Source organism: Chanos chanos, chromosome 6 (assembly GCF_902362185.1).
Source record: "Chanos chanos chromosome 6, fChaCha1.1, whole genome shotgun sequence".
In the NCBI taxonomy this organism is placed as follows: domain Eukaryota; kingdom Metazoa; phylum Chordata; class Actinopteri; order Gonorynchiformes; family Chanidae; genus Chanos; species Chanos chanos.
The window spans coordinates 19,846,713-19,874,619 of NC_044500.1; the positions used below are offsets into that span (position 1 = coordinate 19,846,713).

Sequence of the window (27,907 nt, forward strand, 5' to 3'; positions counted from 1 at the left end):
ATGTAAACATGATTACTGCATTATATAGCTAACAAATAGAGATATGTTGATTCTAAAACACAAACAGAATGTTTCCAGTGTCCAGGGGGGTCTAATAAATATGTGAGACTCTGGGCACGGTTTCTCTTTCGAAGGAGACTCTATCGGTCTGTCTCAGGCCTAAGGGGATGTCTTCAGTCTTAACGGCCTCTGAGGCCTTTGTGTGGGTTGCCATGGCAGCCTGGCCTTCAGAGACGGCCTGACTGGAATACAGAGTGGCTCTCACTGCTGCTGGCAGGCGCAGGAAACTGCTCCCAGGTGGGCCGGTCTCCAGTGTAAGACACACCTAACTCTGACCGTTAGACTACGTCTCAATCCCACCCACCACTCAAGAACACCAGCAAATTTTTTTTTTGTTGTTTTTTTTTAGTAAATACTGAATATAGTCTGCAGTATCACACGCTGATATATAACGACTCAGCAAATACTGACTACAGCTGCAAATAAGTATTTAGCATATTTATGATTTGAACTGAAAATTGTGTGAGAACAAGAGTGGAAAAAGAAGTTGTTGTAATTGATGACTAAGTAATGAGACCAGACATGTGTGAGGCCGAAACAGGAAATCAGGGGAGATTAGGGGAGATAGTGGTTTTGTGGTTTGTATGATTAACAGGCATTTACCTGTCACAGCTCATACTCTGTAAACCCAGAAATATCTGACATACTGAATACTGATATACTGAATGAATGAGAAACTTTATGGAAATACCATACATTGTCAACTGCTGGTAAAAACAATTCTGTAACTGCAAAAACAGTTGTGTTTCCAGCAACATCCACTGAGAGTAAAATGTTTTTTTTAAACATTTTTTTTATGAAAATGTGATTATAACAACAAACTAACCTGTTTTCTCTATGTATACATGACTATGAACTGCACTGTATTTCGTATCTGTGTGAAGAGTTTATATAGAAAATTATGTTAGTTAGTTAGTTAGTTAGTTAGATAGATAGATAGATAGACAGACAGACAGACAGACAGACAGACAGACAGACAGGCAGGCAGGCAGACAGACAGATGCATAATAATGTGTTTACCACAGAGAAATGTGTGCAGCCATTTAAAATCCGGTTTCACTGGGTTTGTCTAGTTTCAGCGAAAATTTTTTAGCACTGAACACAGTAAGCACTGAACACGGAACACAGTGGAGAAAAAGGAAACAGATCATTGTTGATAAAGAACAACAGACAGACAGACAGACAGACCTAATCATTTTAAATAAGATATTTTGTTTTCATCATCTCATAGTTTCATTGCCTGCCAACAAAGAATGTCTTCTACTAATGTTTTACAGTTTGTCTTCATTTGTAAAATGTGTCATTTATGATCATGTTTGGAACAACATTCACTGTTGTCAACAGAGCACAAACTGAAAACTACTACATGCTAATTAAACAATACAATTTTTGCTGGAGAAAGCATCACAAAAGTCAAGATTCTCATTTTAAAGCCATGGCACAAAAGCAAATGGCAGAATGACATCATGTGGTTGCTAGGCAGTTTTAGTTCTTTTCCGAATGATGTCATAATGAATGATGAATTCTGACCTGCAGTGGCTCAGTCAGTGTGATCTTCTGCTCTGGAATACCTGTCATACCTTAATTATGAAACTGGTTGTAAAATATTAAGGCATTGTTTCAATAGCTGGACTGCTCACCTTCTGTCTACCGAGGGGACTTAATTTTGCAATACAGCTGCAGGCCAGAGCCAATACGATACCCCATAATCATAAATTTGTATCAAAGTGAACAAGAGTAAACACACACACACATGCAGGCACAGAGAGAGAGAGAGAGATGATGATGATGATGATGATGATGATGACGTTATGCATTTTCCAAATGATTTCTTTTTTTGTGATCTGTACACTTTATTTTTCTTAAGTGTAAAACTATATTCACATCATACTGCCATGAGTCTTTTTGCTGTTCCATTTGTTTAGGTTTTGTTCTGAAGTTACATTACAGTTGTCTTGGCAATTAAGAAAATAGTGGTAAATCATATCAATTCAACATCCATGTTTACAATATCCATATGTTTCTAACGTTATAATAAAAACCATAGGGCAAAGGGTCTGGACTTACCTACGGTGTTGGAGGTAACTTTTAAATTCATGGAGAAAGTTTATCATCATGTAAACATTTGGAAATAGATGTTCACAAATATGCAACAAGGAATATGGAAACACTAAAAACCATGAAGGTCTATGCCCCCACACCCCTCCCCCCACCCCCTGGGGGAAAAATTGGGAGAAGAAAGAAGACACTTTCTTTTCTATCTTAAAATCAATGTTGAGGTTTAATCTTTAGCAAATGAAGAGTTTTTCTGCCATCTAGTGTCTAAAGCATGGATCACATGACAGAAAATGGGTGGATTTAACACAGTGTACTAAGCTAATTTTCTCTGTTTAGGAAATCGTTGTGAAACATTGTCTGGTGATGACAACATTTCATTACTCAGACTACACACACACAGCTTCACTGCAGAGATGACCCTGTGCATTCATCATAAATACAGTCTTTAATGAATTTAAATGTGACTATCCCAAATGAAAATATACACCTCTAAATTCCCTGTGTACCCAGCCCCCTATGGGATCCCTGTAGGAGTAATAGTGATTTCACATCGGTATTCACATGTTTTTCATCAGTACTGCTTTATGAACAACCTTGATTCCAAGATATGTGAGTATACATGAAAGTAATGCATTGTTAGGTTTTTATTACATTCTGGTTTAAAACCACCAGAGGGCAGTATAATCACATATTTACAGATCACATCATTAGTTACACCAGAAGAGCTGAGACGGCTCTTCATAAGTCAGTCAGAGAAGAGCAGACTTAATATAGCATGGATGTAGTAGGTTCCATGACGGCTTTTCTTCATGAAATACATGCAGCGAGTTCATCTAGTTCTATCTAACTGTTTGCTGCCTGATACTGAAACTAGAGATGCACTGATGAAAGATCTTAGCTTACCCCTCAAAACTATAAACTATTTCTTTAGAACTAAACACACACACACACACACACACACACACACACATCCTATTTGCTTTGAGATGATCCCGTCACTGCAGCTGATTCAGAGGTATAGAGAGAGATAGAGGAATGCATAAAGTCAATGTAACTTAGTGCAACAATCGATATCAAAGTTGATTATGAAATTTTGGAGAACAAGCTACTATGATTTACAGTTTTGCATTAGGAGAAATGTGTTTCAATTGTGATTTGTTTATTTTTCAATTGTTAGAAATGATTTCACAGCATGTACAGAGCATTTTCCCTGTGAAAATTGCACCTGAAATCAGATGTGTGACCTTGCAAAGAAAAAGAAAAAAAAACCACAACATCATTAAATGGAGAATGTAAATAGAATGTGTTTCTGCTTCTGCAGAGACAATTTATTTGTTAACTGTATCTGTAGTTTTCACAGCAATGTGTTGGTAGAAAAACGGTAAGAGAAGTCCATGTCCAAGTCAACATGCAGATGCATGAGTGTGTGGAGTGAGTGACAGGGATGGAGAGGGAGGGAGAGAGAGAGGGAGTGAGAGAGAGAGAGAGAGAGAGAGAGAGAGGGAGAGAGAGGGAGGGAGTGAGAGAGAGAGAGAGAGAGAGAGAGAGAGAGACCTAGAGTAGCAGCTGGCACAAAAATTGCCCACTCAACAGAGGATAAAAAAAGAACAGAGACGCAAACACTGGCACAGCAATCGCAACAATTCATTTCCCCACCACTCTGATTTCCAAATTTTGGCTTCGCAGACATTTCCACAAATATTTATTGTTCATGCTTTAATTTTATGCCTCATGGTTCCCCCACTCTCAAAACAAAAAATAAATTAATTGTTTGAGGTTTTGAATCAGATGAGAAAGGAAGTTGCTGCCTCATCTTGGAATCATAAATCATTCCAGAACTGCTAGGAGTTGGCTGGTTATGTTCCAGTCACAGGGTCGCATGGTTTGACCTGAGAGCTTTGGCACCTCTGTCTGTTCACAGAAAACATTACTTTTCACAGCTTTTACTACCCGAGCAGACAGACAGTCATCTAAATCCCATAAGCCTTTTGCTAGGTCCGCTGGCGTAAACATACACAAAGAGAACACGAATGAGGAACTATGTCCATGTCCAAGCGGTTGGAACATGTTTTCCAATCTTTCTAATGCCTTTAAAGGTCCAGTCCACTTATCACAGACACTTTAATTGCATTAGCCTTTATGTTTAGCAACCTTACATTGGTATGATGATCAGGAAACAACAGCTCTGTAAAGACTGAGCCAAGCCCACTTCCTCTGTGCACATCTTGCATCCTACAGATGCCTATAAAAGGTAGAGGGGAGAATTTCAAATCTCAGCATTCAGATCATCTGAGAATATTTTCAACAATGAAAAAGTAAGACATGGCTAAAAGGAGCACTTTCAGACAGCTTGCCGAAGGGGATAAAAAACATTTGTCCCCTTCAGGTAAGTGAGAGGAGATGTGTGAGAGGGAAGGAAACGGGTGATGGGTGGGGTGGGGGAGGAGGGGGGGCGGGCTGTGAATATGTGGCTACGTTCTCCTCACTCTTGTATTTGCTTCCATCAGACTGAAAACTCCTCAAGGACAGCTGGCCTCACCGTTGACGACTGCTCCTCCTTTCCAAGTTCAATCTCCAAATGCCGAGTGTCGTCGTGGAGATGCAATTTCAGCCCACTCTTTTCCCCCTTTAACCTGACAATGTGATACGCTGTTTGAAGTGGTGCCCGTCATGCCCTCCTGCTGCGTCTTTCTTTCTCTCTCTCTCTCTCTCTCTCTCTCTCTCTCTCTCTCTCTCTCTTTCTCTCCTTCTCCATGTCTATTTTTCTTTCTTTCTGAGAGGTCTGCCTGAATCCTTTGTTTGCTGTTGACTTAATGGTGTTTCTATTCTGGGGGAGGTGGCACTCTAGTCTTATACACACATAAAAGGCAGGCCGGGGTAAAAAGGCTTTTACAGGTTTCTCTTCCGATTTTCATTTATTTAGGGAGAGAAGTCTGTCCACTCTCAGATTCTGAATTATGGATTAAGATTATTCCGTTCCCTGCCTTATTCCATTTTCATCCCCCTATACAGCTCTCTGTGGCTCCCATCAGCCCACGCCCTCAGAGAATCCAGGCTACAGAGGACTTTTATTTTATTTTTTATTTTAAGTATTTGGTCAAAATTCTGTTAAGCTTTTTGTCCTAGGCGATGTTCCACTTTAATGAATTATCACAGATTTCATTTTTCAAAAAGCCCTATGCATATAATTGTACGTATTACAATGAAAAAGTTTTTTTCTTATCTTTAATCACAAAGCCAGACATGTGAGATATGTACTCCTTTTGTGTCTGTCATTTTCACTCCAACAGTGAACTCTATGTTAAACTTACATTACAAATACAGGCTATCAAATATGTTTAAAATGATACTGTGAATTTATTGTGTTATTAACTCATGAAGCATGCTCTTGTGCTCATTTTGAAGATTTTTCCGCATTCACTGCGTAGATTTTCCTTTACACATACAACAAAAAGATAGTTATCACAATTTGTTAACAATTCCCATATCTTATGCTGAAATCATTGCTACTTTAGAGATATTGATGCTGGTTATGTTGAAACATCCTGTCTAAAGTTCTCATCTCAAAGGAAGACATGTTTGACGAATGACATGTTTTATTTAGTCTCTCTTGTCCTCAATTTCTTTGGTTCACCACCAGGGAGAAAAAGTTCAAATCTGCCAGCCACAATCACTGTCTTTGTCCCTGGAGCTTTCCATTAGAGTTCACAAAATGCACTTAGCAAAAGCACTCACAACTGTTTCACGTTTAAGCCCAAAACTCCACTCTCTTACAAGGTTCAATTTTTCACAAAGGAAAAGCATGAGATGACCTAAACCGCCTTGGCTTTTTTTTAAGAGCTAAAAAAAAAAACCCCAACAACGACGACAACAACAACAACAACAACAACAACAACAACAACAACAACAACAACAACAACCCTAAGCCACTACAGAGAGTTTTAGAATGACAAAGCTTCATGAGAAAAAACGGTGTCCTGTAATTGAGGGATCTACTGTCATCTAGCCTTCCATTAGATTTTGAAAAAGGTTTAGGCTTTTGAAACATTGTTTTGGGCAGACTGTAGTGCTGAGAAAGGTTGAAAATACAGATGTTGAAATTGAGGTTATTTGAGGTCAGCCTTGTTTAGGTGAGGCTTAAATGAAAGTTTTTTGGTGTTCCCCTGGTGTTTCCCAAGTCAACTGCAACCTGAAATGTGTTTACTTACGTCTTTTCTTCTTCTTCTTCTTCTTCTCTCCCTCACATGGAGAACAAGTACTGAAATATCACAGTTGATCCAAATTCTGCATATTAGAAAAGCCCTATGTATTTGCCAGTGAAACTGATACTGCATTTATAAACCTTATGTCATCCTTCTGTGGATATTTTGAATTGCCTTCTAAATGCCACTGCACGAAAAGAAATAACACTGTTTTTCCAAATTCTGTTTCATATCCGTAGACGTATTATTTTGAATAAGCTTAATGAAAACAGTCACTGCAAATTTAAATGAAGACACTGCTATATATTGCATAAACAGATGAGACAGACCAGAGTGGTATTAATGAGACAGTGTGTGTGTATGTGTGTGTGTGTGTGTGTGTGTGTGTGTGTGTGTGTGTGTGTGTGTTTGTGTGTGCATGCGTCTGCGTGTGTGTGTGTGTGTGCATGTTTTTAAACCAAATTGAATTACACCATTGGATTATTGTTTATCCTTCCTCTTGCTGGCTTGTAATGGCACAAATTGAGTTGGAAATAAGCCAGTGAGACTGTTTGAGGCATACAGAGTGGGGTTTTTAAGACTTTGAATGAAGAGATACTTGGGACCTGCCAGTTGTGGCACTGAGATGGCCTGTCTGAGTCACATTTATAATACATATTACCCATATATCTCATACATCTACGGAGGGCTGGAGATAATTTTGGGGATGCAGTTGCAGGTCTGCACGTGAGAAAACTGAATACACTGCATGAAATGACTTTATCAGTCACTGATTTTTTCAGGTGCAGTTTGAATCTGACCAGAACATGGGAATGAAAATGTCAACTGTAGGCAACTGTAACCTGAAATGTGTTTACTTACCTCATTTCTTCTCATGAGTGGGTTTCTACAACAGAGGGTTTTTGACATGTTTCAGTACAAATGTAAAACTACGATAGGTGGGAAACCATAGGAAATTACACACCGGCTGTCACATTAAAACCAATGATGGTTAGTGAAGCAAACCAAACCAAAGCAGATACTTAAATATCTACATTGGTAACACCCCCCCCACCCCCCCAAAAAAGGTTCTTAGAATGCAAGAATAGATAGGGTCCTCTAATACAATAACAGTGTTGTATATAACGTGCATGTTACTATCATGGGTAGAGGAAGGCTTTCGGTCTCAGGAGAGCTGAGGGGTAATCAGCTGACTGAGATATACTTTAGATATGGGAGGAAATGATTTCATCAGCAGAGCATCGTAATTCAACTTGTGTGAAACTAGAGGGACGTTCTCCCACCACTCAGTTGGCCCTAAATCAGATTTTAGTGATACACAAGGCAGTAAAAGTCATTCATTTGGTTTTAATGGCAGAAATCATTTCTTAGACAAATAAAGCTGAGCAGGGTTTTCATAACCTTTAAATGTCATTAAGATTTGAGGCCTGTCATATGCAAACAATACTGAAGAGAAGAACTTACAGCATAGGTCAAAAGATGATGCACAAAATGTAAAAAGTCAAGGGCAAGACACTCTTGCTGTTGGTCAAGTATCGTCTTATTTCCCCTGAATTAAAAGCAATTTATGTGATTTAATTTCACTAGACTTTAAAGAGTTATGTTCGATAATATTATAAGGGAAATGATAAATATCTGAAAGCAAAGATCATACCTTAAGCACGTGCTGTTTTGTTTTGTGCCAAATAAAAGATGTAGGAAGCCGCAGTGACCCATGCTGCTGTAGTGGTGTGTGTGTTATCATAAAACAGAGTTAGCGACGGTGGGTCAAGGAGAGGACGCTGACTTTATTGCGCTGGAACACTCTAAGTAAATATCTGCTTGTTCCTCAGACTTCACTCTACCATCAACAGTCTCCATTTCTATATTGTGCTTGTGTGTGTGTGTGTGTGTGTGTGTGTGTGTGTGTGTGTGTGTGTGTGTGTGTGTGTATGTGTGTGTGTGTGTGTGTGTGTGTGTGTGTGTGTATGTCCGTGTATGTGTAAGAGAGAGAGAGAGAGAGAGAGAGAGAGAGAGCATGTGTGTACGTGTGTGTGTGTTTCTGCGTGTGTGTGTATGTGTGTGAGCATTAATACACTGATAATCCTAAATGGCTGCAGCGTGCTACCATGTGAAGTGTATTTATAGTAACCGTGATGAAATGGTCTGAGCTACTCTCTCTGTCACTCTCATTAGCGTAGCAGTCTCCTCTCCTCTCTAACGGCCACAGTGCACCTGCCATGAGGAAAGCGCAGGCCTGCAAGCTGTGCCTCTGTAGCTGTGTGTCTTCTCCTTTACTGACAGTGACAGCTCATTCCATTTACACATAACATTTCAGTCTCTGAATGCTGAGGAGTCATTCCACCCTGTCACCGAGAACACTGTCTACCTGTGCTGTGAGAGCTTTGAATGGCTTTTTTTTTTTTAAAAAAAAGAAGATTTGGCTATAATGCTCAGTCATCGTGAAAATTCTCAGTCATCCAGGTCATGGTTATCCAAGAAGGGTTAAGTCAAGGACAACTGGACTTGGTTGTAGATTCATGAAGACGTTCACCTCTCATCCAAGAGGCCTCTTCAGTTCTGGCTGACTGGTGGGGAATCCCAGGTATTTAACTTCTGTGGGGTTGTTATCAAGGTCATTCATGCCACTTGGTTTGTTAGTTCTCGGCTGTTGTAACGACAGTCATAAAGTCGTTGGAGTCACATGCGGCCAAGTGTGAATTGTTGTTAAATCTCCTAGGAAGGAGAGTCTTGACCTGAGGAGATGACCTTCCTGTGTTGAGCCATGTGTTTGTTTAAGGGCTGTTACATTTTACCAATGTATAAGTCTGTGCATTCTTCACTGCATTGGACTGCAAACACTAGATTGCTTTTCTTGTGTTTGGGTGTGCGGTCATTTGGATGGACCAGTTTCTGCCTTAGCGTGTTGCTGGGTTTGAAAATCACAGGAATGCAGTGCTTGTTGAAGATCCTCCTGAGTTTCTCAGATAATCCAAACACGTATGGGATGACAATGTTGTTTCATTAATTCTTCTTTTCTTCACCACCTGCAGTGATGTTGTTCTTCTTGGATCTTGTGGCTGTTTTCACAAAGGTCCAGTTGAGGTATCCACAAGCTTTAATTGTGCCCTTGAGGTGTTTGTGCTCCTTCCCTCAGGCCTGAGCACTTGTTGGCACATTATCGGCTAGGTGGTGCAGGGTTCTGAAAACTCCTAGCTTATGTTCAAGTGGGTGGTGAGAGTCAAAGAGTAAGTGTTGGTCTGCATGTGTGGGTTTCCTGTATACCTCAGTGTGGAGGCTCCTGTCTTCTTCAATGTGTACGGCACGGTCCAAGAAAGCCAAGCAGTTGTTCCTGATGTCCTCTCGTGTGAACTTGATGTTACTGTCCACTGACTTAATGTGCTCTGTGAAAACGTACACTTCCTGGGTTTCAATTTTAACCCATGTGTCATCCACATATCTACACCAGTGGCTCAGTGCTATTCCTCTGAAGGAGCTCAGGCCTCTGCTTTCTACTTCTTCCATGAAGAGGTTGGCCATAATGGGAGATACCAGTGAGCCCATGGCACAACCATGTCTTTGTCTGTAAAACCCACTGTTGTACCGGGAATAGGTGGTGTTCAGGCAGAGGTCCAGCACTTTGCATATCTGGTCTGGGCTGAGGTTGGCTCTATTAATAGAGGTGTTGTCCTGTAGCAGTCATTGCCTTACGGTATCCACCACCTCCATAGTTGGGATGCATGTAAACAATGAGGTTACATCATAGGACATCATGGTTTCATCTGGGTCCAGTTTCAATCCTCGAACCTTGGAGTTTTGAATATGGTGAGGAGTGTCACCAACCAAAGGAGCTAAGATGGTAGTTACATGTCTGGCAATGTTGTAAGTAACTGAGTTAATGCTGCTGATAATGGACCTGAGGGGGGCTCCTTCTTTGTGAATCTTGGGGAGCCCATACTTGCATGGGATGGCTTCTCCAGGATACATGCGATGATATTGTTCACGGTTAATGGTTAATACTCTGTAGCTGTTAATAATATTCTATGGCCTTCTTCTTGTATCCACTGGTGGGATCTTGTCTCAGTGTTTCATACGTATTAGGGTCACTGAGTAGTGTGGTAACCCTGGAATGGTAGTCCGCTGTGTTTAGGACCACCGTGTATCTTCCTTTATCAGCCAGTAGGATGGTGATATTTTGGTCTTTCCTCAGTGATGTCACAGCCTTTCTTTCCTGGATGGTAAGTTTGGAACAGTGTGCCTGAGCATTGGAAAGGGCTGCTGATACCGTCAACCTGAGCTGCTCTGCCTCCGTTTCTGTTAGGTTGTTTTTCCTTATGGCTGATTCTGTTGCTATAATGAGGTCAACTATGGGTAAGCGCTGTGGTGTGATGGCAAAGTTCAATCCTTTGGCAAGGACCTTTCTCTGGTTGGGTAAGTTCCTTGTCTGACAGGCTCTTCGCCCATCTGTCCTATGTTTCAACCAGGGTGGAATTGTCTTTCTTTTGCCTCCAGGTCAGTTCTTCTGTTGTCCTAGTGTTGCTGGCTCATGACCGTAAGGTTTGGAATTTCCGTGTTTGTCTTTCCTTGCTCTTGGCGTGTTGGGATAGTTGTGCCTCCTTAATGAAATCAGTGACCTTCTCCAAGACTGCACTGGGCAAATGTGATGTCAGTTTCAAATGGCTACAATATGTTTCCAGCATCATAGTCACTATTAGTAGTAATATAAAATCTTACTGACTCATAACACAGTGACTGTACTTACTGATACTGCTTTTGTACTAATAGACTGAACCATAGAAGCACTTTGAACACATTTCTCACCAAACAATAAGGGAAAATAAATATGATGGGCTAAGATTAGATTTGATGTTTATGGTGTAAAGGTAATAGATTGTTGCCATGGGAAATGTGATACACAGTTCTCAACCAAAACATTTCAGTACTCATATAGCTGTACTTTAAAACAAGCTCAAACCATCAGAACTGACAGGCTTCCGTCTGTCTTCCTCCACCTTGTGTTCCTTTTGACTCTTGTATTATTCAGATGAAAATAAGTCTTAACAAAAGCCTTCAAGGATAAATCCAAATCAGCCCACTAAGGTTGTAAGGTCAATAAGCATTTTTCTGTTCTGTTTGAGCCAATATTAAGACCAATGTCAAACTTGTATTAATATGAATACAAAAAATGATATGTCTTTTCATCCACCCTGAAGATTTTGTCAGACACAGGAGTGAAGCAAAGATTTGAATTTCTGGGGGAAAAACCCTACTCATATAAAAACAGAGGAAGCTCTTTCATGTCATCAAGTTGTTTATCCTTCTCATGAAAGAGTGTTTTTTTTAATATATGTCTAAATATATTTATGAGAGTGTTACGCAATTGCCCTTTTTTTTCTTTTTAGAGAAACTTGTTTAGTACATCCATGTGCAGTGGCCTCTTTACTTCGTTGGCTTAAAAAAAAAAGTCCTGGATTTGTCAAAGCCCCGACTCTTCTGTAAGATCAAAGGATGGATTTGCAGACATTCCCTGGAATTTGGAGGCTAAAATTAAACCTCAGCCATTAAAAGGGAAGCTGATGGTGCGGAGAGGCTGTAATTCCACCAGCGTCTGAAAAAAAATCCTGATGTTTAATCTCACAGGACCATGACACATTTTCCAAATCTAATGCACATGGAACCATGGTCATGGTCTCTACAGAGCAACTAACAAAGTATAATCGGTGATTCGATAAAGACACTTCTGAAGGGTAGAAATAGTTCACAATTAGAGGTTTGTTTATTTAGCAGGTGCTCCTATCCGTAACAACCTACAAGAGGTTAATTTAGATTGAATATAAGAGAACTAATAATATATTGCCATCAAGCAAATAGCTTTCCCAAGAAAAGTTATATGCTTATAACCTAAAGTAACCTTCCTGGTTACCTGGCATTCAATCCTGGGATTTTTTTTTAACAATAATAAAGTGAGTTCTATAGTAGCTTGGGATTGTCTGAGTTTAGAAACGCTGTGAAAAGGTGAGTTATCAGTCACAGGCAGAGGCTCCAAAGGGAGTAGGCAGTTATTTCTGCGGAGAGAAGAGAACAGCTGAGTCCTGGAGGAGTGATATCCAGGCACATGTAGAGAAGGAACAGCAAAGCTAAACTCGGTCCAATATCTCATTTTCAACGCATCATTTTTACTTATGCAGTATAAAATACATCACAAATAGCAGTGTAGAAAAAGAATAATTATTGATAATCCCATTCAAAACCCCAAAATATGAAAGTCCATCACTCTCATATTCAAATCCACCTCCACTCTTACCTACACACATTATATACATCATATACACAAATTTTATATTATATTTAACTTATAGTTTATATACTCTTCTGTTCCATTCCACATACTTGGCTCTGAATCATATTCATTTCTGCTGTGGTTTATAATTATTATTATTAGGAGTGCTAAGTATGTCTGTGATCTATCTATCTATCTATCTATCTATCTATCTATCTATCTATCTATCTATCTATCTATCTATCTATCTATCTATCTATCTATCTATTTTTATTGGGAGCTGTAAGTATTTGAGTGCTAATGAAAATAAGGAGGTTCACTGTCAGCAGCTTAAACATTATTTAGGTAGAATGAACCCTGTGTTTATTTGAAGCATTTGTTAAAGTTTGTACAGAAACAAAGTTGTGAGTTGCTCTCTGACGGGCTTAAGCCAAACAGTATCTGTTCAATGGTGTTTGAATAAACGTTGAGGATGGAATCATTATTTTATTTCATTATTTCATTATTTCATCTCATTCTCACAGAATGTGGTGGGGTTTAGGCAGGTCAATGATATGCATACTTATGCTTAGCTGGAATAAAGCTATGATATTAACATTATTTTTCCATGAATCATTTTTACATGCGTTTTAGTTCCGCTGTGTGACTGAATGAATATAACACTGAACCTGAGAGACAGACTTGTCCTTCACTGCAGTAATAGCCTGGCTGCAACCCAATTAAATATAAAATCTCATCAGTCAAATCAATTTTCTGATACAATCATTATATCTATAGATACTTCTTGAAACGTTAGACATCAAAAGAGAAATAAAATTAATTGATTCATCTAGCAGAAAGGTAATTTTGGGGTTGTTTCCAGCTCCTGAACTGTTTAAATTGCCCTCTGAATGACATTTTTCTAAGGAGTCTTTCCCCACCTTCTGTGTATATCCAGAGATTTGCTGCCAGAGCAGGGAAACAGAGTGCAATTAGCTCTGGAAGATTTTTTTTTAGGCCTATGAGGAATGCTAATTAAAGAACTCTTGAAGTGGATTTTTTTTTTAATTGAAAATTGTTTGCCAGGTTTAAGCGGGTCAATTAGAAGTAGAGCACGCAAATCAGGTTGTGTGTAGGTAAAAAAATTACTTTTGTGTGGCACAAATCATGAACTATAAGTAAAGAAAACCTTTTGCCTGGCACACGCACAATATGTGTAGATAAACACACTGCTACGACCTGTATGTCCATCCTTGTGAAAGATAATCAAAGGTTTAGAAGGTCGCAGGCCTCGTTCATTAGACTCAGTGAATATCTCATGCTAGATTTGATTGTACAGTCAAAACCATAGTACAGCTTATGCATGAATAAATTGAGATTAATCAGGTTGTCATGGCCAAAGCCTGTACACACTTTCTCAAATGAATCGTACCGTCTCTGGAAATGTGCACATTTATCTGAGCTGAAGACCTACGCCCCCTTCTCCACACCCAATTAGACTCGTTTGTTTGTGAGGTAGTTAACCTGTTTTCATGTTACGTCCAAACAGCCATGAAACAATAGAAGATTGGATTTGATTGTACGCGTCATTCAGGTGTACCCAGTGATATGTACACACATGCTGTGTCTGAAATCACTCACCACTCACAATGTAGTGCACTATATAGTGAGTTTGGCGTTTTGTAGTAGTGTCCAAATGTATAGTGAGAATTGTTATACCCTACACAGTGGACTCAAAGTATCCCACAATGCATCATGAAAAGTAGGGTACAACCGATGTACCCTACATTGATCGACTTAGATCATCATGCATTGTGGCCTGTCTCGTGAAAGCAGGCAAGGCTTTACAGACCAATCAGATGCAAATGTTCTGGCGTTTCTGTATGCGACAGATAAATAATTACGAATATCCGGCACATAATTATGTAGCAGTGTGACATACAAATGATTTCCAAAATGTATCAACAGCTGTCTGCCCTTATCCCCTAGTGAAGTGTTCTATGTGCCAAACACTATATAGTGAGTAGGGAATAGTGAATCAGTAAATGATTTTGGACACAACAACAAATGATATACAAGTCATACGTTTCACGTAGTTGTAAACACACTTGTACTCACTACACGAATTTGTACCAATGACATGGATCCTGTAAATGCAACTAAGAGTTCGTAAAGAATTACTTTGTGACAGCATGGCGTTATAGTAGCTAGCTAATTTATACGTTTACATAAAGCCAAACCTGATTGCCAAAAGTCCGTGAGAGGGCAGTTAAGTGAAGTAAAATATTACCTTTGTGTGATTTCTTGGGCAGAGAACTGAGTTACACTGAGTGTTAATGCAGAGATATACATTTTAGCCATTTCTCTTTGAATCCAGGTTAAAAAAAGAATCACTATTCGGTTTATCCTCATGTCACGTCTGCCTGCTTCAAGGGCAGACTGCAGCATGTAACTGACTCTGTGGACAGGGTCGTCTGTCGCCATTTTTCATCCTTTTGTAATCTAATACTCAACTCCAAGGCAAAGACACAGGTGGCAGAGATGACCCCTCCCGCACCCAGTCAATTCATGTTTCACAACCTCCAGTAAAATGCTATCGTCCAGTCAAGAGCCACTCAACCTTACACCTGTCACAGAGCCGTCTCCCTGTCCAGCCAGTTCTCCTAAGCAGTATTCCCACTACCATCCCTTTCTTAACTATGCACAAATTTACAGCATCCGCTTAAAATAGCCACCCATGTCTGTGCGCATCACCTTCTACAAAAAAGAGATTATATCACTTTAGGATTCTTCAGCGTTAAGGGTTATTTATTTACTTACCCCGCTTTATTTTGTACATTTTGTATGAGGTGCACGTAGAAATTGTGAGGGTTTGACGGACCAAGACCCAATCGCAGACCCACTGGGTAAAATAAGATTTATTCAAAAAACAAAAATCAATCTCAGAAACAGTGTCCAGTCCAAGGTCAGATCCAGATGTGCAGAGAGCAAACAATTCCAAGACGTAAGGCAAAAGATTGGTCAAAAACAGAGTACAAACAGGGTCAAAGCCAGAGATCCACAGGGCAACCAAATCCGAAACGTCGAGCAGAAACAGGTCCAGGTAAACACAGTAAAACTTACAAATCACAGGGGGCAGAACTCACACAGGCAGGAACAGACAGAAAACGGTCACAATCTGACAGAGAACAGATACCAGCACAGACTTAAATACACAGAACCATTGACTTCAAGGACAGGTGATTGGTGGAAGCAAATGAGGCAATAATAGAGATCAGGTGAGGGGCGGGGACAGGAGAACACAGGAACAAACAGAAGCACATGGCAATACACAAACAAAGGCACATGGCAACACAATACCCAGAATGGCCAGTAGGGCGGCCAAAAGACAAAGTCCTGACAGGAGTACTGACAGTACCCCCCCCTTAACGGACGCCTCCAGGCGTCGTAGCAGAAGGAGTTGGATGTCGGCGGCGGAAGTCTCTGATGAGCGTGGGATCCAAAATGTGCCGGGCTGGGACCCAGCACCTCTCCTCAGGACCGTAGCCTTCCCAGTCTACGAGGTACTGGAGCCCACGACCTCGGCGACGGACATCCAGCAGCTGGCGCACTGTGTACGCCTCTGACCCATCAATGAGCCGGGGGGGTGGAGGGGGTTTGGGGGCAGGACACAGGGTACTACGAACATATGGCTTGATCCGGGAAACATGAAAGGTGGGATGAATGCGTCGAAGAGTAGTAGGAAGCTTGAGCCGGACTGCTGTGGGGCTGATGACTCTAACGATGGGGAAGGGTCCGATGAACCGAGGAGCCAGTTTGCGGGAATCTACTCTGAGGGGAAGATCTCGGGTGGACAGCCACACACGCTGTCCCCGGTGATACCGTGGAGCCTTGGAGCGATGCCTGTCAGCATGATGCTTCATCCTAGCCACGGCACGAAGAAGGGCAGAGCGTGCGTACCTCCATGTCCGGCGGCAGCGGCGGATGAATGCCTCGGCAGAGGGCACGCCAACTTCCTCCTCCTGGTCTGGGAATAGGGGAGGTTGGTAGCCAAGGGAGCACTCGAATGGGGACAGGCCAGAGGATGAGGATGTGTGGGAGTTGATGGCGTACTCTGCCCAGGGTAACTGCTGGCTCCAGGAGGCAGGATTCTGGGAAGCCATGCACCGCAACACCGTCTCCAGTTGTTGGTTAGCCCGCTCGGTCTGGCCATTGGTTTGTGGATGAAAACCTGAAGACAAACTGACGGATGCACCAAGAAGTTTACAAAAGGCGTTCCAGAAATTGGAAGTGAATTGTGGACCCCTGTCTGACACCACATCACTGGGTAGCCCATGCAACCTGAACACATGCTGTATCATGAGGCTAGCAGTTTCTTTGGCAGAGGGAAGTTTGGGTAGAGGAATGAAATGTACTGACTTGGAGAAGCGATCCACAACGGTGAGGATAGTGGTGTTACCATCTGATGGAGGCAGACCAGTTACAAAGTCTAGCGAGATATGGGACCAGGGTCTCTTGGGAACAGGCAGGGGTTGTAACAGGCCAGCAGGGGGCTGGTTGGAGGTCTTGTTCTGGGCACAGACCGAGCAGGCTGCAACGAAGTTATGGATGTCATCATGCATGGAGGGCCACCAGAACCGCCGACCAATGAAGGCCTTAGTTCGTCTGATTCCAGGATGGCAGGACAGATGGGATGAATGACCCCACTGCAAGACCTGTGAACGGACAGAGCTGGGAACATAAACACGGTTAGTGGGGCACTGGCTGGGGCCTGCCTCGTTCAACTGGGCAGCGCGCACGGTGGACTCTATGTCCAACTGTGCAGCAGCCACGAGACAGGAAGATGGAAGAATGGTATCTGGTTCTTGGGGACTCTCAGGAGAACTGAACCTTCGGGAAAGTGCATCAGGTTTTATATTCTTAGAACCAGGACGGTAGGACAGAGTGAAGTTAAATCTGGAGAAGAACAAGGACCAGCGAGCCTGACGGGAGTTTAGTCTTTTGGCGGTGCGGATGTATTCCAGGTTCTTGTGATCAGTCCAGACCAAGAACGGCACACGGGACCCCTCCAACCAATGCCTCCATTCCTCCAGTGCCAATTTAACCGCCAGCAACTCCCTGTTGCCGATGTCATAATGCTGCTCCGTGGGAGTGAGGCGGTGAGAGTAGAAGGCACAAGGATGGATTTTATGGTCCTTAGGGGAGCGTTGAGAGAGGACTGCTCCGACGCCAACATCCGAAGCATCCACCTCCACAATGAACTGAAGATCAGGGTCAGGCTGGATCAGGATGGGGGCCGAGGTAAAACGTTGCTTCAGGTCACGGAAGGCTGTTTCTGCTGCAGGGGACCAGAAAAATTTGACAACTGTAGAGGTTAGGGAAGTGAGGGGGGCAGCCAATGTGCTATAATTACGAATGAACCGGCGGTAAAAATTAGCAAAACCCAGAAAACGCTGAAGCTCCCGACGGTTAGTCGGTGTAGGCCAACCTAACACTGCCTTGATCTTTTGCTGATCCAGTTTATGTGTGGGTTATGTTTGGCTAACCAGGGGTGACCGAGGACAATGGGAGCTTGAGGGGAGTCAATGACATGTAAGATTAACTGTTCATGATGATTGCCAGAAAGACTGAGACTCACCGGAGTGCTGACATGGGTTACGTTTGCCAATCTCTGTCCATTCAACGCATGGGCCACCATTGGCACCTCAAGCGTAGAAGTGGGCAACCCCCACTGAGCGGCCAGGCAGGAGTCGATGAAGTTCTCCTCAGCCCCGGAATCAACCAATGCCAAACTTTCGAGCCGTTGGTCCCCCCATTCAAGAGTGGCAGGAAGAAGTGTGCGTTGCATCGAGGAGAGTTTGACAGGAGTCACGCCCATCGGTACTCCTCCTCCTACTTCAGAGCGTCGGCTTTTTACTGGGCAGGTGGCAATGAAGTGACCCGGCTGACCACAATACAGGCAGGAACGGGTAGCCATTCTTCTCTGTCTCTCCACTGGGGTCAGGCGGGCACGGTCGATTTGCATGGGTTCAGGCTCAGAAGTGTGGAAACGGGATGGGGATGAAAGACATGGGAATGGCGGTTGATTGGCTGGAACTTTGGTGGATGCCCTCAGAAAACCCCCAGGAACTCTACCTTGGTGGCGCTGCTGTAGCCGTGAATCAATTCGGATGGCCAGGCCTACCAAGGCCTCACAGGTGTCGGGCAGGTCCTGGGTGATTAGTTCATCCTTGATGTCTTCAGAGAGGCCGTTCAGGAAGGCGTCATAAAGCGCATCTGGATTCCAACCACTGGAGGTGGCCAGAGTCTGAAAGTCAATGGCGTAATCGGACACAGATCGGCGCCCCTGGCGCATGTGTAGCAGTTCACGGGCAGCCTCACGCCCATGTTTTGAGCGGTCAAATACTCTTGTCATCTCCTCAGAAAAAGACAGAAAATTATTACAGAAAGGTGATTTGACCTCCCAGACGGCTGTTCCCCACTGCCTCGCCCGACCAGACAGCTGAGTGATAATGTAAGCAACTTTAGCTCGTTCAGTGGGAAATGTAGAAGGTTGCAGCTCAAAAATAAGTGAACACTGAGACAAAAAAGAACGGCAAGTGCCAGGCTCACCCGCATATTTTTCAGGAGGAGGCAGGCGGGGCTCGTGGACATGTGGAGAGGGCAAAGATGGGGAGGTCAGGGTATCCGAAGAACTTGTGGTTGGGACGTGTGGGCCACTCTGGGAAGGCCGGAGAGACTGGATATGGACTGTTAATTCTGCGATGTTGGCAGCAAGCGAATCCAGGGTCTTGCTTAGGGAATTCAGCTGGGCTTGGTGTCTTCCCAGCATTCTTTCTTGCTGTTCCAGGGCAGATTTCACATGACTGGGGTCTGCTGGGTCCATCTTGGTCAGATTGTACTGTGAGGGTTTGACGGACCAAGACCCAATCGCAGACCCACTGGGTAAAATAAGATTTATTCAAAAAACAAAAATCAATCTCAGAAACAGTGTCCAGTCCAAGGTCAGATCCAGATGTGCAGAGAGCAAACAATTCCAAGACGTAAGGCAAAAGATTGGTCAAAAACAGAGTACAAACAGGGTCAAAGCCAGAGATCCACAGGGCAACCAAATCCGAAACGTCGAGCAGAAACAGGTCCAGGTAAACACAGTAAAACTTACAAATCACAGGGGGCAGAACTCACACAGGCAGGAACAGACAGAAAACGGTCACAATCTGACAGAGAACAGATACCAGCACAGACTTAAATACACAGAACCATTGACTTCAAGGACAGGTGATTGGTGGAAGCAAATGAGGCAATAATAGAGATCAGGTGAGGGGCGGGGACAGGAGAACACAGGAACAAACAGAAGCACATGGCAATACACAAACAAAGGCACATGGCAACACAATACCCAGAATGGCCAGTAGGGCGGCCAAAAGACAAAGTCCTGACAGGAGTACTGACAGAAATAGTCTATTGTCTGTGCTGCCATTCTGACGTTCAGCTACTGTTTCCAAGAATGTGAAATTCTGCCTGGGCAATGCATCACCTGGATGTTCTGCACTGTACAGATAATTGTGTATCTAAGCACCAGACAATCTAAATTAAATTCCTTATAATATGTAATATACTTGGTGGATGATGGTGATTCAGTTTCTGATTAAAGCACAGTCACACTGACTATTTAGCGTGAAAACTCATGTCTGGCTGTCTGTTTCAAAGAGAATGTGTCAAAAGTGGCATTGTGATAAATGGAGACCATTTCAGTAGACAAAGAAGAGAAACAGAACATTTATTATGTTGTAATAATCTTTCTCTCTCTCTCTCTCTCTCTCTCTCTCTCACACACACACACACACACACACACACACACACACACACAGACACACACTTATGCAAATAGCTGCAAGTAAACCAAAAATAAAAAGAATTCTCTGATGAAGTTATTATTCTACAGTACCAGCATTTTAAGGCTTTGCAGCGTATGACATACCTCATGCCATAGTTAGTGTAAGTATTCATTCATTTAACAGTTATTGCTGGAAACTCATCAAATGGAAACACAAATGGAAGATAAACACAATCACCATATTTTACCATGACTTTTTTTTAAAACAAAACAAAACAAAACAAAACAAAACAAAACAAAACAAAAAACAAACAAAAAAACACCCTTAAACCTCAGACATACTCAGTCACGTTTGTTTTTGACTTTAGGACCAAAGGAGCCAATAGAATTACATCCATATGCTAAAAGAAAACTGGAGTTGATCCCCTTGCTCAGTCTGTTATCTGGTCTAATGGATCAAACCATAAACACTAATGTGTGGGGCCAGGTGACAAAAACTGTCGTGTCTCTATGGAACATACCATCCATCAGTGTCCATTATACCTCACTTTTTCTTTCTCAGCTATCTTTTTTTTTTTTTCAACAACAACAACAACAACAACAGCAACTACTGATGTCAATTTCACGTGATCAGGTTCCAGTTTCTACTGGTATCAGAATCAATCTCAGCTTTGTTACCTTCATAACATGTCTTTGTTTGTCTCTGGTCACTCTGTCACTGACGTGGTGGGGACTGATTGTTTTTGAAAGCTCTTAACGTGACACTTTCTTTGTGAAGCCTCCTGGTGTGTTGAATTTTCATTGCACATCATGTCAATGTGAAGTTCATAAAATCTACCAAGCTTCTCTCAGTGATGAAGACCCTGTCACTGTCCTTGGTACATGATCCGTTAACATCCTGGGAATCCGTCTCTGTCCATAAATTTCCCTTATATTGCAGACAGAGTCATATGATGGCGAAGTGACTCAGACATATGGGGAAAAGGCAATGGGTTGTGTGTCCTTTTATCACAGTAAGCCACAACAACAAAAAAAGTAAACAAACAAAACTTCATGTCAGAAAGATAGATGGCAAACCATTTTTTTTTTCTGGAGCCATTTTTCTTGTACCCATGATCAGTCATCTTGTGCTGTTTATAATTTTTTTTTTTTTTATAATCTTTTTCAGTGTAATCCACAAGGTCTAACCCATCCCTTAAGGAGGCCTGAGAGAAGACACAAACTGCAAGTCCCGAGTGTGTATTGATAAATGTGACATAGCCCACCCCCTGTTTGTCTTTTAGACACTGTGACAACACTGTACAATCTGCCCTAACGAATAAATACTGGGAGAGATTTTTTTTGTACTTGGATCTGTGTTTTGAGCAGTGCTACCACTCATGGCTCTTTCCATTTACAGTAAAATCACAGCTATCACTGATTAAGAACCAGACAAAATGCTCTCTGTTTGGTTTTAAGATTAAGATTCTACTCACAGAGGTCATGAAGGCAAACAAACTTGACACAAATTCTGTTTACAGTAATGGGTGAAAGATCTATGTACTAAACAGCTGTTTAATCAACAGCTTAATGGGGGGGGGGGGGGGGGGGATGAAAAACTAAAAGCTGAAACTGACCTTTTAGTTGTTTTAGTAGGTTTGATTTTGCTAACCAAACACTTTTATCAGCTTTGCCATTTAACTCAAGATTGCTTTGAAAGGCCAGTTATTAGTTATGCACAACACCACCACCACCCCCAACAACAACAACAACAAAAACGAACAACAACAAAAATGAACAAATTTTTGAAGAATAGATCAAACAATATCAATGTAATTATTTTATACGATCAAGCATACAATCTTCGAAATCTTTGGAAAGGTTGCCATCTCTGATTTATTTTTGACATTTTCTTGTAAATTGTCATTTATCCATTTGTCTTGAGCAGAACTATTATTAAATCCCATTGTGCTTGCATTTCAAATGCCACAATTTATTTAAAACGTGTCTGAACCCACAGTCTGTAAATATGTCTGTGACTTGACTGTTTGTCTATTTGTCTGGTACAAAGAGCTGTGCAGCAGTAAAGATCTTTCTGATTCTGCTCTGGAAGTCTCGAGTGACAGAGTTCACCTTCTCTTGGTCCACTGTAAAGTTTCTTTTCTCCACCTGAATTCTTAAATGCAGCAGACAGTGTTTTCACTATGAATCGTCATGAATTGTAAATGAAAATTGAACGCGGTGAATGAAAATGTAACCTAATATTAGAGACAGGTCTGGGGAACAGAAAAGGTGGAAGTTTTATTGTCCCCATCTACAGGATGTGTGTTCTTCAATCACTCAACAGTAGCATTTAAGACAAAATATAAATATTTCCATAAGTACACAATGTAGTGAGTCATAAATAACACATGGAAAGATGATCATGGTTCTACAAACTTGTCTGAGGAAAAATTCACACAGACGTGTGACCCAGCAATGCTACAGCTGTTTAGATTCAGTATTAATACAGCTGAACACGTTTAGCAGCAATTAGGCCTTTTAACCTGTTGGGACTCATCTGTATCAGCTTTGCACGTCTGAATTTGGGTATTTTTTGCTCACGCATCCTTGCAGATTCTCTGAGGCTCTGCCGATTTGAATAAGTTGTGTCAGGACTATCAAGTGATTGTGAGGAAACAGTGATTGTCTAGCCTGGCCACAGAGGACTTTTTGTGTGTGATGCTATGAGGCCACAGGCTTACTTTGGCTGGATGCTCAGGATTATTGTTAGGTCGGAAGATGAATATCCACCTTCAGTCTGAAGATTTGTGCACACTTAAGCAGGTTCTCCCCAAAGGATTTACCTTAGGATGGCACCATTCATTGTTCCCTCTACCCTTATGCATCCCAGTGCTTGCCGTGAATGAACCTGCTACCACTATGCTTTATGGGGACAGTGTTAAACGGATGGTTTGAGTCAGGCATAGTACTTTGGAAAAAAAAAAGAAAAAAGGGAGAGATTAGTTTTTGTCTCTTCAGACTACTGAATCTTTTACCACATGGTCTCATGCTATGCAGTGATGGGGCTTCTTTTTTTTTCCCAGGCGTGGTTTGTTTTGGACCGCTTTTCCATGAAGGTTGCCTTTGTGATGAGCTGCAGGCATTGTGGTCTGCTGGAGAACCTCTTAAATCTTTGCCATGGACTCTACAATTCTGTCAGAATGCTCAAGGCCCAATTCTTGTCTGGTTGTCTGGTTTAGGCAGACCTGCTTCTCTAATAAGAGCTTTGCACACATCCTGATGTTTTCTAAGGTTTTCTGAGACTCAGACCATCTCCAGACTAGGGATGAATTGTTAGCAAACCATAAACATAATAGTATGCACTGACATGCCCACAAACCTTATTGGCTACACGCTAGTCACATGGCATAACACATACTGAAACATGATATTATGATATTTGTCATAGTATCAAGTACTGATAATGATTAAGTATATAGTATAATTATGCTTAGCCTCATCTTCACCTAAAATTATCCATTTTAGAGCCCCCCCCTTTCAAAAAAAAAAAAAAAAAAAAGAAAAGAAAAAGGAAAAAAAGAGTAGCGTAAAGTCCACTTGAGTGGGATTTCAGTGTGCTGCTGCATGCAGTATGTGATGTTTTGATGATATTTAAGGTTACCATGTAAAGGAAATCAATCCAATACTTTGTTATCAAGAGCATACAAAGCAAAAGATGAAAAAAGCAAAAGAACATATTCCTGGATGTATGTAGGGTTTACTGCAATATTTATGACATACCTGACAACAAGAAGGAACAAAATGAGCCACATAATGTGGATCTGTCAGATTTATGCTCTGTTATTTTCATTTATCTTCAGAGTGTGGGGGCCACAATGGGTTAGTTTCACATTTCTGGGGGGCATTCAGGTGTCTGACTTCTAATTTTGTGTCACAGAAATGCATTTGTCTAAGTTACGTGATCTCTCATAACAACCATGTTTCTCTCACCTGAGGCAAAGTTTACCCTTTCGCTGAAAAAGCAAAGTTTTGAGGGTGTTGAATAAAAACAGTAGACGAGACTTCCTTCCCCCTGTTGGGAATGGAGTTCATTTGAATATTCATGAGCAAATATGCATGGATAAAGACTAAACAAAAATACTCCCTCAAGCAGAAAATGTGAACCTGAAATGCCACATCCGGCGTTAAGAATCCACCCTTCTCTGTTTTTATTGTTTTGTTTTCTTTTATCTTTTTTTCAAGATGCCAGTTTGAATAATTCAATGGATTAGAGGACCACAGGACAGGACCATGAATACAGGCTTCAGCCATCTCTGTCTATAGGCCTCTGTTGACAAGTCCTAGTTTAAGCAACGTGAGAGCACCATCACTGTTGCTTGCTTTTCTTATGACTTTATTCCCTCACCGACAAAGCAGAAAAAACTGTTTGTTTGTCTGTTTGTACATTTCACAGGACATGCTGAGCATAAATGCTTTATTTGAAAAAGCAGCAGCAGGGCTTGTGTGGGAAAGTCACTGACAGCTTTAAAATAAACATTGTATGATGCCATAATCTGATGCACCAAAACTCCATTTCCCTGCTTGTCAGTGCCCAGTTAATTAGGTCTTATCACCATGGAACAATTTCTAAAAGAGCGATTTCTGGTTGGGTTTTTTTTTCTGAAGCTAAAATCTTTTTTTTTTGCTAGCTTTTGAGAAAGGGAGCAGAACATATGTAGGACATACAAAATCAATTGCTTTTAAAGCAGAACTACTGAATAAGTGTTTTATTTTCAGAACTTTGAAGCAGAACCCTGTCTTTGAGTGCTTGCATTAGACACTTTGTAGCACTTTAACTTTCCTAGGTACTTTCGGAAAGAAACTCTGTCTGTTTGTTTGTGTGACAGCCACTGTTAGTGCTTAAGAGTTATTTTCTGCTGTGAGTTATTCTTTCAATGGAGACCAAGCTGACTTTTTAACCTCTCCTGACTTGATTTTGACTCAGATAAAAATGGATTTCACTCCTTTAAAAACACGAAAGGAAACAGAAATCTGCACTAAACACAAAGTCATATCCCTCCACTTCTTTAAACCAGGACTGCATTATACTTGTTCTAAAGACCACATGCTGAAAATGCTTCTTGACTAACTGTATGTATGACCACAGTCAATGCTTTTTCAGTCTGCTAAGAGGGAGACTGGTTTTTAAAATGTGCCCTATTTATCTGCGTTTTTATTCAGTCAACAGAGCTTGTCTTTGAAAACAAACAAGGGCTCGTGTAGTGCAGACCACCTTATGCCTTTTAATAATTGAATTATTTAGAATAAAGATTCTAGAGACACATTTTCAGATAATCCAATAAAATGCCAACCAATCCTAGCTATTTTTTTGATAAAGCACCCACCTACCTCATTATTCATGTCCATCTGCCTTAGCAAACCCACCTCCTCCCTGTGGGCTCCTCTCTCAAACCCATCTCCCCCTCAAGCCATTCTTATGAACCCATCTCCTTCTCATGCCCTCCACTCTCATATATAAGCCCACCTCCTCCCCAGGGGCTCCTTTCTCAAGCCCAGCTCCTCTATATGCCCTTCCCTCTCATAAACAAACCACCTTCTCCCCATGAGTTCCTCTCTCAAACTCGTTTCTTCCTCATACACCTCCTTTCTCTAATACAAACCCACCTTCTCAGCACAGGCTCCTCTCTTAAACCCCTCCTCTTCATGTACCTCCTCTCTCTTAAACAAACCCTCCTCTTTGCCATGGGCTCCTCTCTCAGACTCACTTCCTCCTCATGCACCTCCTTTCTCATATACTAACCCACCTTCTTGTCATGGGCTCCTCTCTCAAACTTGCTATCTCCTCAGGCACCTCCTCTCTTATACACAAACCTGGTTTGTATGCCCTCCTCAGTCCTGTAAAGATCTCCCTGGGACTCCAGAGTCAAGACCGGGCTGAAAATTCAATGAAAATTCAAACTAGTGAAATGAGCACAGTGCTTTGAGCTGTTACCATAGAGCTGAGGTGACAGAGAGATATCTGCTCTGTATCTTAAACATGTCTGCACTTTGCATTCAGAGCACAGTCTTAATCTCCCAGCAGTAAATCTGTGTTGGTATTTGCAAGGTATTAGCAACCATCAAATCTCTACATTTCTGAGTCAAAAGAGTAGCCTCTGTCCATCCACTTGCATTCACTGTAGTAATGCCATAAATTGCCAAAGGATATCAGAGTAATTTGTGCAATAACATGATTTTTCATCAACCTTATCTAATGGTAGGAAAAACACTCCAAAATCACGTTAGATTAGTTGAGATTTACTGCCACTTGGGCTAAGAAAACCCTTAAGACTCAGAAAATCGAATGAGTCAGAAAACCAAATGACTCATGCACAGACAGGTGGCTTTTACTTACACAACCGTTTCTTTCTCAGTTTATGAAGAACATCACTTGATAAGGTACTCATATCCTCACAACCGCCAACACTGACATGTTTTGGATGAAACAGCACAATTTTCTTGACTAATACACTCTGTCACTGGAAACACTAGATCTTCAGCACTGAGGCCAATGACATAAATTCATTAAAACAATAACATGGACCATCTTACGGACGGCTAAAAAAGGTGCATCAATATTAAGGTCATCTTTCGAATCAAACATTACAGCAGTTGTGCAGAATCTTTGACTGTGGCCAGTTTGTTGATGTATAGAAAGGAAGTCTTTCATATGGAGCTGTTATATATCCATTTCTCTGCATCATTAACTGCAAGAACCTAATTACCTAAGCATAAATCTTCCCTGTGCGGGATGGCTGTGAAAATGTTGACCCGAAACACCCACGAAAGTGATAGCAAATGTATTTTGCCACAGCCATCTCAGTCTTCAGAGAAGAACTCTATTGGAAGAGAGTAGGCAAAATGTATGGCGCAAAATGTTCAAAAAACGACAACGCGGCGCATTATTAGCATTGCTCTTTTCATGAGATCATTTTCGGTCGTCTTTATCGAGGGTGAGACCAGTTTCGGAGTTCATAGTGAATGTTCTCAGCTCTTGCCTTCTGACATCAAAAGAGAACTTTCTCTAAAAGTGAGTTGGTAGTATCTAGCTGACGCCCTTTGCTATGATCTTGTTTTATTTATTTTTTTATTTTAGATGTATATGCAATTGAGTTATGATGAATTCAGTGTTGAAGTTGATTTTTTTTTTCTCCTTAAAGGGCAGAAAGGCTTTTGGACCAAGCAAAAGGTTTCATCTCCCTTTGAACTTTTTATTATCTAAGACACATGCCATTGTGTATCTTTTAAATTAGAATTCAAAGCTATATTGAATCAAAAGAGGGTAGCAATATGTGATCTCAAATTATCATTAATGACCAGAAACGAAATCCTTTATTGAAAAACAGAAATATCAGCTTTCAAGAATATATGTAATCAAGACTGAAGATTACACTGAATATCACAAACACATAGCCATGCAAGGAGACGTGGTTATACTCTGAGGATTTTTTGGAGCTATCCCTGTTAGTCATATCTCTTTTGTCATTCACT

At 41.4% G+C, this 27,907-nt stretch overlaps 1 pseudogene; it reads right to left on the minus strand.

Annotated features, from left to right (window-relative positions):
- Window positions 1-9,035: 9,035 nt before the first annotated feature.
- LOC115815181 (uncharacterized) lies at window positions 9,036-15,042 on the minus strand (annotated as a pseudogene).
- Between the last annotated feature and the right edge of the window lie 12,865 nt (window positions 15,043-27,907).